Here is a 15,855-nt window from a genome sequence, read left to right as displayed (position 1 = left end):
TGTCCTCATAATGTATAAATACTTCTTGACTTTGATTTTAAGGATGGGCCACTTTTACAGAGGCATATACATGTTAAGTCTTTTAAAGAATACAGCAAATTAATCTCTTTATTTAAGACTAAAGTTAAAAAAGACTAAATTAAAAATTAAAAAGGAATTCAGGGATACTTTGCTTAATTCAGACTCTAGTTACAAGGATGCAGTAATCATCAGAGGTATTTTTGAAATATGAATGCAACAAAGGCCTTGGCAATTATTGGATTATCATGTTTTGTATTCAGTTATTTGTTCTTTTCCAGAGATAATTTTTTATAAAAGCTAGTTTTACTAGTTCAGAGCTACTGCACACATTGCAATACTAATGGCTTTTAGTGTTTAGTTCCCATTCTCAGGGTTGATTCTGAATTGAATTTGACAGGAGAAGAGTATATTTTGAAAAACACCACCCAAATATCTGTTTTTATTCAAGTAGAAAATTAGAGTTTCAAGATTCAAATAAAATAAAGTCCAAATATTGAAATTCCAATTAAAAGTGCCATCATATTAAGCTATTAACTCTTCCATTCTGAAAGAACTAGCGATTATATATTTTTTTCAGAACAGCTTAGCTTCTAATATATCTGAAATCCAAATATCATGGGGAAATATCTTAAACAGACTGAACCCAATTCAGTAGCCATGTAACTGTCTGAAATATCCCCCTCAGGGTTTCAAAGGATATGAACTGTGGATAAGTAAAACAGCAACAACAACAAACCACCTTTCATCTAGCTAGAATGTTACCATAACGCCCAAAAATCTGAAGTGAATCTGTCTATACATTATCACTTGATAAAACATAAAATCACACTGCTTTCAGAGTTGAGAGTGACAACTACTTGATAGGTGAAATTAATCACATATTTAAACCATGTTTTCTGAGTTGTTTCAGTAATACTAGCTTTGTAAAATGAAAAGATAATTATAGCAAATTCAAGCTAAAACCTTAAGAGACCTTGATTTTAAAACACATTCATTTTCTTTGTTCTTCCACACCCTAATAGACTTTTTTTTCCCTGAAACTGAAGAATTTTAACCCTTAAAAGATTTAAAAATGCATTAAGATGTAGGAGGTACAGATATGTGTTGTCCTCTTTCATTTCTGTTTTTAGTTTCACATCTACAAAGGTGAGTCTGGTTGCTGTTGCCATATGTATGGTTAAATAATTAGTTATGAAGAGAAGTATTCTAATGGGATGGGGCCAGACTGCCTTATTAGACTCTCAGTTCTACCACTTACTGGTGATATGACATTTGACAAGATATTTAAGTTCCCTGTGACTCAGTTTTCTTATCCTTAAAAGAGCAATGATCACAGCTGCCTTATAACATTGTTGTATTAAAGGAGTGTGTGCACATGTATCTGAGTATATACATGCACTTATAGCATTTATACTAATTTTTCTTGTGATAATGCATATTCTCACTCAGTACTTTTCAAAGTTTCATGTGCACACACACAATCTGGAGATCTTGTTAAAAAATGCGAACTCAGTAGTCTGATGTGGGCACCTGAGATTCTGCATTTCTAACAAGCGCCCAGGTGATGTCAATGCTGCTAGTCTGGGAACCACACTGTACATAGCAAAGTCCTGACAAATGCATTGAGTAGCTGACAAAAATAGAGATGAGGGAGAGTAGTGCAATGATTGGCCATATGAATTAAGGCTCTAGAATAATTCATTATGAGCTGTGATAAAGCCTCAAAGGATATTATGCTATATTTTAAGATGTATCAAAATCTACTGTACTAGGGTTTATATTGTAAACACTTTGGGAAGCATTCCAAATAGATATGAAGGGCTTCTGTGCACTCATTTAATTCTTCAACAAAAAGATTTTTTTTCCTTACTATCTCTTGATACATGCATATGTGCGCACACACAAAAGTACACATCTTATTTTTGACAATTATTATTTGAAAAGCAATTCATTTCACTATATGCCACCATGTCATCTAGGTGAGCATAAATGCTATCTTTATTCTAGGCATGAAGCTATATATGGCTCTTCATTTCTAAGAGATTAATCAGGGGAACAACAGGACAGATAGGGCATTAGAAAAATGGAGTACTAACTGCGGAATCAAGTAATTGAGTCAGCAAACATCTTATATGCACATGAAGTCATTATGCTTCCCATTATACACAAGCTGATTAAGAATCTTTCCGGAGCATTGCTAGTGTTTATGTTTTTATATCTGTGGACTGTTATCAGAATGGAGAATAAAGAAAGGTGAATAAAGGAAGCTGAGAAAGTCACAGAAAATAAATGCAAAGAGAAAGATGTTTCCTACTGAATGTGGAGTGCTGGGTTGTTTTATTTGACTACTTTTGCATGTATACAGAAGGATCTGTTTTTGTGTGTGTGCCTACAGAGTCATAAAAAGAAATGTCCTGTTGTGAAAGTCCTAATAGTTTTGAGAAAACATATTTGCTTAGCAATTCAGTGTAGATGTGTTCTATGATAGGAACTTTAATTGGATAACTGCTGATTATGTGTGAATTTTATTTCTTTCTTTATCTCATTGCTTACTAATATATCTTAGTTTAGTTTGAAAGAGTGAAGAATTATTGGCTGATTATTTGTTCTTGCATCTTGTTTTATTATCATCATTCTTTTTTTTTTTTTTGCAATCTTTCCCCTTAATCCCCCTCCCAGTATGTTTTAGAAGGCTCTACGCCATTTTATGTCATTTTATGTCATTTTATGGACATAAAATGAAGGGCGGTCTTTGTTTTTAGTATCCTTGATGCTTTCTGAATATAGATGCTTAGGTAAATTGTGAGCAGATGTGTTTTCATCTCTCATCGTATATGCCTTTTTCTATTCTATAGTAAGAATTAAAGATAGTCAAGTTCTAGTCAACACTGTGGCTTCTTCAAATTAAAACTTCACAATGTTTAGAAAATATTACCTTTTATTTCAAAGTGTTTTAAATTTTTCAAATTAATAATCAGAACTTTTTCCCGAATGAATAATTTATGATATTAATAACAGCAGCAATAGCAGTGATCATATAGTCAAAAGTAAAATATTCATGTTTAAATTTGCAGCTGATATACATTTCATTGTAAGTGGGTGGATTAATTTGTTAGAAAGGGTATATTGAGAATATGTTATTACTAATTTGTAAATCAAGCCTACATTTCTACTTTATAGGCATACATGCAAATAAATATCCCTCTCCTAAGTAAGGATTGAACATACTAAAGGTAAACCAAACTAACTTACTCTCAACAAGAAGTAATAAAAAGAATACTTGCCATTTTTATAACTTCTCACAATTTTCAGAGACATAAACCATCTCTAGTATTATGTTTTTATTTTATAAACATGGCAGCTCCATTTTTTTTACTCCAACACAAGAGTGTTTCATTGTAAAATAAGAGTATATTTTTAATGCTCTGTACATGACTGTATTATATGAGATCAAGCATTTATTGGAATATTTTAACGTGATTTATTGCAAGGAAATCCATGGGGAAATGCCATTTTTTGCTACGAAAATTATAGGTGAACACACAAAAAAATGTGAAATTTATTTTAAAGTATTTTATACTGATGTTAGTAAAGAAACTGCTATACATCTGGAATGCTGAATGCCCTTTTGGACTTTAGCCTGTGCTGACTTACAACAAGTAATTATCTAATGAAGTTAGTGTTAAGAATGGCTGAGAGTTCTTGAAGCAATGATTTGCAGTTTTACAAATTATTGTAGATCAAATGCTAATGCCTCATTTGTATTCTTTCTTCTTGTTCTTGAATCTACATCTTTAAGCAAATATAGAAATGGCTTTTAAAAGAAATGCTCATTCGTATGGGAAAGTAAATGGCCCTAAGGGAGATACATGAATTACTCCTTAATGTCCTCCTTAAATTACTTATTCATGTTTTTGAAGAAAATAATAAGTTTCTTATCAAATTAATACATATCTACTTGGTATGACATACCGGTATTCAGTAGAAAGAACATTGTTAAGGATAAGGGGAACTGAGATGTAGTCTAGATTTTGTGATAAATCTGTTTTCACTTTGAAGGGGTCAGTTATTCTTTTTAGGCCTGTGTCATATGTTTGTAAAATAATAGGCTTGGTATAGCTCTGTAATTTGGAGTTCAGTTTTCCTATACATAACATTATACTCCATTTAAATGACAATTTAAAAATTCTTTTTGTTTCTGTTACATTACCTTATTTTATTAATCTATAATAATAAAAATGTAATATGCTAATTAAACCAGACATCCTTTTGGACGTCCTTCTGGCCATCCTTCCAGATGAAGCCGGGGCTGCAAGGGAAGCCCGGGTCCCAGGTGCCTGCCAGCAGCCGGAGCAAAGCCCGGGTCCTGGGTGCCTTTCTTCATTGTAAATAAAGAAATAACTGGAAAAAGTCTATGAAACATCTGTTTGCAAATATTGGACAACTGGCAATGCAGAATTTTGGTCACTGAGAGAAGGGAAACAAAGGGAGAGAGCCCTAATATTTATGTCCCTGATTTTCTGCCTGGAGAAACTTTCTGGATCATACATAGTACCTGGAAGGGGATTCTAAACAGAGCATGGTGGTCTCACTGAGTTAGGGAAACAGATCAGGGATCAGGGAGGCTGCAGTGACTGGACTTTGTGGGCCAGTGTATCAGAGAGAAGGGCATTGCTCAGATAAAGAGCCCCAAACATCTGCATGGTGTCTCATTGAGTCTCTAGCTGCATACTGTTCCCTGCACACTTAGAATGAGATTTCAAGTGGTTGGTCAAAGAACAATTACTGAGAACAGAACAAACTACTAGGAAGCTATAAGCTGAACAAGTCCCAGCACTAACAAAGAATTGAGAAATGGAAGAGTTCTGATCCCACACAGTAATGAGACTTTTCTGAACATCTGGTACACTTAATAGAGACCCGAGAAAGGCCATGCCTTTATATTAAGGCTAAATACCCCTAGATTAAAGGCCACCATAAGTCCATACCAACAGAGCTTAAATTCAAGTCTTAAAAGCTGATCTGCAGGCAATTTAACTGTCTTCCAAATAAAGCTGCTCTTCAAAAGAAGAACAAAAAATTTAGACACTTAGCAATTACTGGGAAGAAGCAGCAAAGTGGGAATCAAAATCAGGAAATATAAATAGATTAAAAAAACAATAATGATTGAAAGCAGACAAGAATTTTAGAGAGCTATTTTAAATATGTTGATGAACTTAAAGGAAAGCATGAACATAATAAGGAGATAAATAGAAGATATAGAAAAGAGCAAAGTGTGACCTAGCTGGTTTGGCTCAGTGGATAGAGCGTTGGCACATGGACTGAAGGGTCCCAGGTTGGATTCCAGGCAAAAGCATATGCCTGGGTTTCTGGCTTGATCCCCAGTGGAGGGCATTCAGGAGGCAGCCAATCAATGATTCTCTCTCATCATTGGTGCTTCAATCTCTCTTTCCCTCTCCCTTTCTCTCTGAAATAAATAAATATATATCTATAAAATCTAAAAAAAAAGAAAAGAGAAAAATGGAACTTCTAGAAATAAAAGATCCTATGTAATAAGAGGCTAATATGCAAATCGACCTAAGAGTGGAACAACAGGTCGCTATGATGCTCACTGATGACCAGGGGGCAGATGCTCAATGCAGGAGCTGACCCCTGGTGGTCAGTGCACTCCCACGGGGGGAGCACTGCTCAGCCAGAAGCCCTGAACCAGGCTCACTGCTGGTGAGTGCAGCAGCAGTGGAAGAGCCTCTCCCACATCCTTGGCAGCACTAAGGATGACAGCAATCATCGGACATCCCCAGAGGGCTCCAGGACTGTGAGAGGGCGCAGGCTGGGCTGAGGGACCCGCCCTCAGTGCATGAATTTTGTACACCGAGCCTCTAGTGTCTAATAATAGCTATCACTAATACCTGCTATTTCCCAAAAGATTAAGTCTGAATTTTCTCTTTGAGCTAACAAAATGATGTGCAGTGTTAAAAATATAATAACTTCAAAATGAAGGTGAAAACCTTAGAATATTTCAAAACTAACCTGATAAATACCTAAGCCTCAATTTCAGCCTCAAAGGAAATTCTGGTAGATAAATAGGTATGACATAACTTTAAGAAATATTGGCAAAAATAAAGAAAACATTTCAAATGATCACAAGCAGCAGAAAAACAGTTGTTGTTGTTTTTTTTAAAAAAAGATCACTAAAGTATTCTACTATACATGTTGATTCAGTGTCAGTGATTCAAAAGTACTGAATCAATCACATACACATTTTGGAAAGACAGTAGAAAATTTTGATAAAACATGGGGGGCTTAAAGAAATATTAGCTAAGGAGAATCCTTATAACTTAAGAAATGTTTATTTTTTTTTCATTTGAACATGTGAAAGGGTAACTTAAATGATCCAAAAATAACTTTTATTTTTTATGTGATGTGTAATCTATTTACAAATATAGGTGAAACTTTTTGGTGCAGCTTTAAGAATGGGGTGGGGAGCTGCTGGTGAAGTGTTATTTGCCATATAAATTGGCTCATGAAAAAGGCCATTTCACCATTGTCCACTATCTTACCAGAAATGCCTAAGGCTTTTTATCACTTTTACTGTGGATATTTTTACATCTTTCTTTAATAACACTGAAACACAATTGTTTCTTAGACAAATATAAGATAAAACAATTAATAATAACTTTTCAACTAATTCCATTGCATTCCTTCTTTTATGTATGCTTACAATTCATTCATTGTCCAAAAGTATATACAGTCATATATAATTGTTTAGTGGTTTTTTTTAATATATTTTATTGATTTTTTTACAGAGAGGAAGGGAGAGTGATAGAGAGTTATAAACATTGATGAGAGAGAAACATCGATCAGCTGCCTCCTGCACACCTCCTACTGGGTATGTTCCCGCAACCAAGGTACATGCCCTTGACTGGAATCGAACCTGGGACCTTTCAGTCCACTGAGCCAAACCGATTAGGGCTGGAGTTTGTTTTTTTTTTTAATTAATTGAAGAAAATATCATTTAGCCAAATGTTAGGATGAAACATTTTTCTCCCTGTGAATCTGCTGAGGGTTTATGCTTTTTACAGGTTAATGATGAGTCTTACCTCCCACCTGTGGGTTGATGAATAGAGATGATTATTTCATTAGTGATAGGAAGTGAGGATATATGTAGGTAAAGACAAACTTAATTACATCTTTCTTTTTTTAATACACAGTAGCATAAAAAGACATGGTTCATTCAGCACAGGCCTAGTGATAATGTTTAATGATTGTATTTTTGTTAGAGGATACAGTACAGGTAAGAGAGGGTAATGAGTACCCTTATGTAAACATAGTCTCTCTTTGGGAGCAATTAGGTAATCTATTTATACAACACAAATACACGCACATATATATTTTTAATAATATTGTGTATTTTGTGTTATTTCTGGAATGATTCATAAAGTTCTTAAGAGCCTATGGAAATACTGTATTAAATACATATTGCATATTTGACATATCCTTGAAGCCAAATCAACTTAATATATGTTAAACTCATTAAAATAAAGTTTCTATTAAATATAACATATAGTATACAACAAAAACTCATATTTTGTTCTAAGGATATTAATATGATGATTATCTGATGAAGTCTTGATAGAGTTTCAAACACAATTTTTGATATTCTTAATGCCTACTATAAAAGACTAACACAGAGGGCACTCCCATTGTCACCACATTGGTTTAATGGTTTATTTATAATTTATGAATTTAGAGGTCCTGGAACTTTAATCTAAGTTAGGCTAGTTATCATGTTGAAAGCCCAAGGCAATTTGAATTTTTCTATGGAAATGATGGTGACCTTCATATGATAGTATTTTTTTTTAATTGTGAAGAAAAATTAGCTTGATATAATATCTTCTATTTTTTAATTTGCACTATAGAATGATAGCTAGACTGTCATTTCCTAATGGCTCGGTACTAAACAACAAAGTCACTTTTTTCTGATATTATGTTATACTTCTGATGTCAATATTATTTGTAAGAATGACCACTGTCTGGTAATCCATAGGACTTTTTGTGTTTGTTTTTTGCTTTTGTGTGTGTGTGTGTGTGTGTGTGTGTGTGTGTGTGTGTGTGTGTGTGTGTGTGTGTGTGTGTGTGTGATTCCATACAGTTTTTTTGTTTGTTTGTTCTAGGGCTGTGAAAAGTGCCATTAATATTTTGGTAAAAATTTTGTTGAATCTGTAGATTACTTTGGTTAGTATGGACATTTTAATTATGTTAATTCTTCCTGTCTATGAACACGGTATATGCTTTCATTTATTTGTATCTTCTTCAATTTATTTCTTCAGGATCTTATAATTTTCTGAATACAGGTCTTTTATCTCCTTAGTTAAATTTATTCTTAAGTATTTTGTTCTTTTTTATTCCATTGTAAATGGGTTTGTTTTCTTAGTTTCCCTTTTTAATAGTTCATTATTGTTGTATAAAAATGCAACCAATTTTTTAGTCCTGTTATTTTCCTGGATTCATTTATCAGTTCCAGTAGTTTTTTGATGGTATCTTTAGGGTTCTCTCTATGTAGAATTATGTCATTTGAAAATAATGATAGTTTTACTTCTTCTTTTACAATTAAGATGCTTTTTAGTTCTTCTTATCTGATTGTTGTGGCTAGAACTTCCAATACTATGTCGAACAGGAGAGGTGAAAGTGGGCATCCCTGTCTTGTTCCTGATCTTAAAGGAAATGCTTTAAGTTGTTCCCTGTGAATATGATGTTGGCTATGAGTTTGTCATATATGGCCTTTATTATGTTGGGGTATGATCCCTCTATTCCCACTTTGCTGAGAGTGTTTATGATAAATGAGTGCTGGATTTTATCAAAAGCTTTTTCTGCATCTATTAATATGATCATGTGGTTTTTAACCTTTATTTTATTTGTGTGGTGTATTACATTTATTGATTTCTTAATATTATACCAACCTCAAATCTCCAAAATAAATTTCACTTGATCATGGTGTATGATCTTTTTATGTATTACTGGATGAGGTTTGCTAAAGATTTTGTTGAGAATTTTTGCACCCATGTCAATCAGGGACATTGGCCTATAATCTATTTATTTGTAATGTGTTTATCTGATTTTGGAATTAGGATAATGCTGGCCTGGTAAAATGAGCTTGGGAGTCTTCTCTTCTCTTAAATTTTTTAGAATATTTTGAGAAGGACAGGTTTTAGTTTTTTGAATATTTGGTAATACTCACCTGGGAAGCCATCTGGTTCAGGACCTTCATTTGCTGGGAGATTTTGTTACTGCATGGTTTCATTAGTTGCAATCTGTCTTTTCAGATTTTGGGATTTTTCTTGATTCAGCTGACACAACAGTAATACAAAGGATTATAAGAAAATATTACAAAACAACTACATGCCAACAAATTGGACATTCTAGAAGAAATAGACAAATTCTTAAAAACATACAATTTTCCAAAGTGAATATTTCATAAGACTTTTAAAAATGCAAATGGTTACTTAAATTACATCATCTGCAAATTCTTCTGCTTATCTCCTGACTCAACTGAAAACAAGTGGCAGGTTTTACATTAAAAACCTGACCTGATGCCCTAACCAGTTTGGCTCAGTGGATAGAGCGCCGGCCTGCAGACTCAAGGGTCTCAGGTTCGATTCCGGTCAAGGGCATGTACCTTGGTTGCGGGCACATCCCCAGTAGGGAGTGTGCAGGAGGCAGCTCATCGATGTTTCTAACTCTCTATCCCTCTCCCTTCCTTTCTGTAAAAAAAATCAATAAAATATATTTTTAAAAAAACCTGACCTGACTAAATCATTTATAAATGATTTATAAGTAAATTCCTTGTCCTAACCGGTTTGGCTCAGTGGATAGAGCGTCAGCCTGCGGACTCAAGGGTCCCAGGTTTGATTCCGGTCAAGGGCATGTACCTTGGTTGCGGGCACATCCCCAGTGGAGAGTGTGCAGGAGGCAGGTAAAAAAAACAATAAAATATATTTTTTAAATAAATAAATAAATAAATAAAGTCCTTGAACAGAAACCTTATTTTTAAATGGAAGAATAAATAAAGGAAAGTATAGTTAAGATCATTGAAAGCAGTGATCTAGTTATGTTGAATAATTTTAGTAACTTATTTTATACATTAAACAAAATAGACTCAAAGGAAAGCAGATTGAAAAAACTGTACCAGAATTTCATAGATTCTAATTAAAAGTGAATAGTGTATTTAAATCTTGGAAATTTTACCACAATGCTTCTTGAGTTACTGATAATGGAGACCTTCCAGAACAAAATTTTACACTGAAGAAATGATAAACTGTAAGTCATTAATAAAGTACAATAAGCCCATTTTTATCCAATTTAAGATGAAGATGACTTACTCAGACATTTTGGCAGAGGATTACCAACTATCCTGAGATCATGGAGCTTCTTCGTAGCTTAGAAATCTTCCTGGGTTTTATATGAACTCAAACCAGTGTGAATTATTAATTTCCACATAGATATTCAACTTTTAACTTTACAAATATCTTATTTATCTTGGTTTAGAACATCATGAGTGTATTTGAGTACCTCAGTATAAGTTTATATGTGTGTACAGAGATATATGTCAGATATATACTTGCTATTTATTTTGTAGAATACAAATTTATAAGTCTTTTCATACACTCCTCCCTGAGTTTAAAAATAAATCGGTCCTGGTTTTTAAATTAAGTTGTAAGCAACTCATTTAGTCTGCTACTACAGTAACTCATAAGAGGAGAAAGGTTGCTTTTCCATATTTTACCTCTGGCCTCATCTTATGCTAGTGACTGCTGATTGTAAGTACTATTAGTGAAACAGAAATCAGCATGGGGCACTCAAGTTGCTTTTCAAATAAAGTTCTTATTTCAGCATTTAGTTTCCCAAAAGGCTTTTAATCAAGGTTATGGGAAAGTCCATAAACTTTCTGCTGAATATTTAACAAGCTGGAGGTCATTGCAAACATGTTTTATCAAGGGCAAGTGAAATGAGATTGCAATCAGGAAAATAGAAGACTAGCTAATAAGCAAAGCTTTGTCTCCTAGATAAAATCTTACCAAAAAAAAAATCTAAATGACTCACATTATCACATTTCTTTTGTAGGATTTAATTTTTCTAGTTTGAGCAATAATTTTCAAAAATGGTAAATAGGACTAAAGGTGATGATTGGAATTAATTCTGAACAATGTAGATACTGGCAGAATTTAACTAAGAGGACTTCACTAAAATTTCACTGTTTAATATTAAAAGCATAATTCTTTTTGATAAAATTAAATTTACAAGTACCATGTGATATATGTACATTTTCTAGTTGATCTAACCTACTTTCACTAATACTTACATTTAAACAAAAAAAATCTAAAGAAAATGTTTCTATCTTTACTGGAATTATAGTTATGAAAGAAGATAAAAACAGATGTAAAAATACATATTACACTGTCTTCTGAAATAAATGAATGAGTGAATTTTCAATCTATCCTCATTTATGTTAAAATTACTTATATACAGAATTTGTATTTAGCTGGATCACATAAAAATGTAGAATGAAAATTTCTATTACATTTACTGTCTTCATTAATTAACAAAAAATGTATATGAGATTTAGCCTTACTATACCTTCAAGCTTTAATTGATAATGAAAATATACTATCATTTGTTATTTATCTTAAATTGTATGTATAGGGAGAGGAAACAGTCCTTTCTTAAAAAATATATTTTCATTGATTTCAGAGAAGAAGGAAGAGAGAGAGACATATAAACATCAATAATGTGAGAAAATCATTGATCAGCTGCCTCCTGCACACCCCCCTACTCAGGATCAAGCCAGCAACCCGGGTATGTGCCCTGATTGGGAATCCAACCGTGATCTCCTGGTTCATAGGTTGACGCTCAACCACTGAGCCACACCGGCCAGACTGAACCTTATTCTTTTGTGAAGAGAATGTTTTTATTTTAAAGGGAAAAACAAATAGAAGAGTTTCAACTAGATGCAAACTTACTATAGCTTTCCTGCTTACAAACCTTTGGAACCTGGTCTGCAAACACAATTTAATCAGCACTCTGTGTGACTAGGTGAATAGTTTGATTTTCAAAATTAATTTTAAAAGTTTAAATTAGCCGGGCCGGTTTGGCTCAGTGGATAGAGCGTCGGCCTGCGGACTGAAGGGTCCCAGGTTCGATTCCTATAAAGGGCATGTGCCTTGGTTGCGGGCGCATCCCCAGTGGGGGGCGTGCAGGAGGCAGCTGATCAATCTCTCTCATCGATGTTTCTGACTCTCTGTCCCTCTCCCTTCTTCTCTGTGGAAAGATCAATAAAATATATATTTTTTTAAAAAAGTTTAAATTACAGTTTACATTCAATATTGTTTTGTAATAGTCTCAGATGTACAGAAAAGTGGTTAGAAAATCCTGTAATTTACAGAGTGGTCCTCCTGTTGCTTCAAGTACCCATCTGTCATCATACATATTTATTTCGATATAACTGACTATTCTCTATGTTGTAATCTACATCTCTGTAGCTATTCTGTAACTACCAATTTGTACTGCTTAATCCCTTACCTTTTCACCCAACCCCCTCCTCTGACAGCTGTCTGTCTATTTTCTGTATCTATGAGTCTGTTTCTATTTTGTTTGTTTACTTTCTTCATTAGATTCTACATGTAAGTGAAATCATATGGAAACTCAAAAGAATATATGCACTACTATGTTCATTGCATTATTATCTATCCTATATAATAAAAGGTTAATATGTAAATCAACCGAATGGTGGAACAACCAGTCCCTATGACACGCACGGACTACCAGGGGGCAGACGCTCAATGCAGGAGCTGCCTCCTGGTGGTCAGTGCGCTCCCACAGGGAAAGCGGACCCTGAGCCAGGCTCATGGCTGGCGAGCACAGCGGCGGTGGTGGGAGCCTCTCCTGCCTCCGCGAGAGTGCTAAGGATGTCCAACTGAGGGGAGTGGGCCTAAGCCGGCAGGTGGACATCCTCCGAGGGGTCCTGGACTGCGAGAGGGCACAGGCCAGGCTGAGGAACCCCTCCCCCAGTGCACAAATGTCGTGCACTGAGCCTCTAGTATATATATAAAAGGCTAATATGCTAAGTGTCAGACCTTCTGACCAGTTGCTATGACACACACTGACCACCAGGGAGCAGATGCTCAATTCACGAGCTACTGTGATGTGTATTGGCCATTTACAGAGAAATGGCACCACGGACCTGGCGCCCACAAAGCAACACTCGGCCTCCCCCAAATGGGATACAGGCCCTGCCACCACCCCAGAGCGACAGCCCACGAAATCACAGCCAACACTGGCGAGACCTCATGGTGCAAAATGTGGCTCACAGCCCAGCCTAGGCTGGAAATGGTGGTTGTGGGCACTGGGTAATGATGTTACATAGCAATGTCCGGCTTCCTCTCCCTAGCAACTAGCCTCCTTGCACTTTTTTCAGCCCAGGAACACAACTTGCTTTATAGCCAGGTGAAAACATTTTACACTTTAACCAAATGTCTGTGAAGCATCCCATGCTTCATCTCATTTTATCCTCACAGAAGTCCTGGAGTAGGTGGATAGGAAATTCGGTGGAATCCTGTTTTTTTTTTACATTAGTTGGAAAACAGAAATTTAGAAAGCTTAGAAACTTGACCCTACTGAAAAGAAGTAAGAAATGGTGGACCTTGAAATTGACTTCAGGTTTTCTCACTGTGCAGAATATAGTCAAACACTGCTGCAGTTAAATATTTTATCCTTTGTTCTCCCTGTGTGATCTATAATAATAATCTGTTTCATGTTGATGTTTATTGCTATGTTGCTTACAATTACCTGAAAGAGAAGTTGGGGTGCTACACTGGCCTGGAAAAAGTTTAGTTAAATCAGAAAACAGGACTAATTAAGCAAGTTTATTCTATATCTATAAAAGGCTAAGTTGACTCGCACATTCATAATACATATAAAGCTCTCGCTGGTGCCAATCGCATGCATGTGTTTTGTTCTGTCATTGTTAATAGTGAATTTTTTTTACACTTCTATTATAGAGAAATATTAAATAGTGATATTAAAATATTTCTTCTAATTAATTTCCTTTCAATGTGCACAAATTCGTGCACCAGGCCACTAGTTTACAATAAATAGCCAAAATATGGAAGCAGCCCAAGTACCCATCAATAGATGAGTGAAGTGATGGATGTGGACAACAGGGGGTGAGGGTGAGTGCAGGATTGGGGGGATGAGGGGACATTGGAGGGATAAGGACACATTTGTAATATCTTATTCAATAAAGGAAAAAAAATAGCAGTGGTACATTTACACACTGGAATGCTACACAGCCATACCAAAAAAAAGGAAATTTTACATTTTGTGACAGCATGGATGGACCTAAAGATTATTATGCTAAGTGAAATAAGCTGGTCTGAGAAAGACAAATACCATATGATTTCACCTTTATGTGGAATCTAATGAACAAAGTAAACAAACAAACTAGAAACAAAGTTATAGATACAAAGAACAGACTGATAGCTGTCAGATGGGATGGGGTTTGGGAGTGGGTTGAAAAAATTGAAGGGAGTAAGCAAAAAATAAAACACCTCATAGATAGAAACAGTATGGTGATTACAGAGGGAAAGGGGCATGGAAGGAGGTAGGAGAGGGTAAAGGGGGAATCAATGGTGACAGAAGGAGTATTGACTTGGTGTGGTGAGCACACAATACAATATACAAATGATGTATTATAAAACCTATATAATTTTAAAAAATGTGTTTTTATTTTTTAAAGAAAGAGGACGGGAGAGGGACAGAGAGCTAAAACACATTGATGAGAGATGGATTGGCTGCCTCCTGCACATCCTCTACTCAGGATCAAGCCTGCAACCCAGGCATGTGCCCTGACATGGATTCATGCCAGTAACCTTTTGTTTCATGAGTTGACACTCAACCACTGAGCAACACCAGCCAGGCTGAAACCTATATAATTGTATCGAGCAATATCACCCCAATAAATTCAATAAAATAGAAACCCTATAAGAGACATCAATGACATGCTGAATTAACATGACAGGGATTTTCAAATGCAGAAACCATCCAGCACCAACATCAAGCATAAAACTGTCCTCGCTGAAATATTTGATCAATTTGGTTGTTAGATGTCAAGCAATATTATTGAATGTAATATATGTCTCTCTTTACATAAAAGGACAGATTACTGTATTTTGTAGAAGAGTAAATTTAACAATTTGCTACTAATGAAATGAAACTTTGTCCTCAAACAAAAATAAGAAGAAAATCTAATGTTTTACAACAACATAGATGGAACTAGAGGGTATTATGCTAAATTAAATAAATCAGACAAAGAAAAGGAAATAGGTCAATTTTTAAAACTAATCACTAAATTCTATTACTACATCTGGTGGATGGGTGAGGTAGGCAAGTACTGGAGAATGGACTTAATTACATAAAGTACAGCCAGCTATGGCCTCTATCATTTTGTCTAAGCAAAACCATTTAGGGACACAAATGAGTTGCTGCGACAAAGTAATTTTAAACACATCTACACTAATAAAAGACAAAGATGCTAATTGACCATACCTTAGCTAGGCCCAAGCCACGCCCACCAGCCAACCAGAGGGGCTATATGCAAATTAACCCAACCAAGATGGCGGCTGGCAGCCACGGAGCTGGAGCAAGCAGAAGGCTTGGTTGCCCCAGGGATGGAGGAAGCCAAGCTTCCTGCCTGTCTGAGCTGGCTGTGGCCTCCACTCATGGCAACAAAGTTTCAATTATAGAAGACAAATAAATCCCAGATACCTGCTTCCAGCCAGC

At 35.2% G+C, this 15,855-nt stretch overlaps 1 protein-coding gene across 4 annotated transcripts in view; it reads left to right on the top strand.

The window, feature by feature from the left end:
* The window catches only part of PCDH11X (protocadherin 11 X-linked), a 920,016-nt gene that overhangs the window by 663,634 nt on the left and 240,527 nt on the right, over positions 1-15,855 (top strand). The window lies entirely within an intron of this gene.

Source organism: Myotis brandtii, unplaced genomic scaffold (assembly GCF_000412655.1).
Source record: "Myotis brandtii unplaced genomic scaffold, ASM41265v1 scaffold779, whole genome shotgun sequence".
NCBI lineage: Eukaryota > Metazoa > Chordata > Mammalia > Chiroptera > Vespertilionidae > Myotis > Myotis brandtii.
This window is presented reverse-complemented; position numbering and strand designations above follow the sequence as displayed.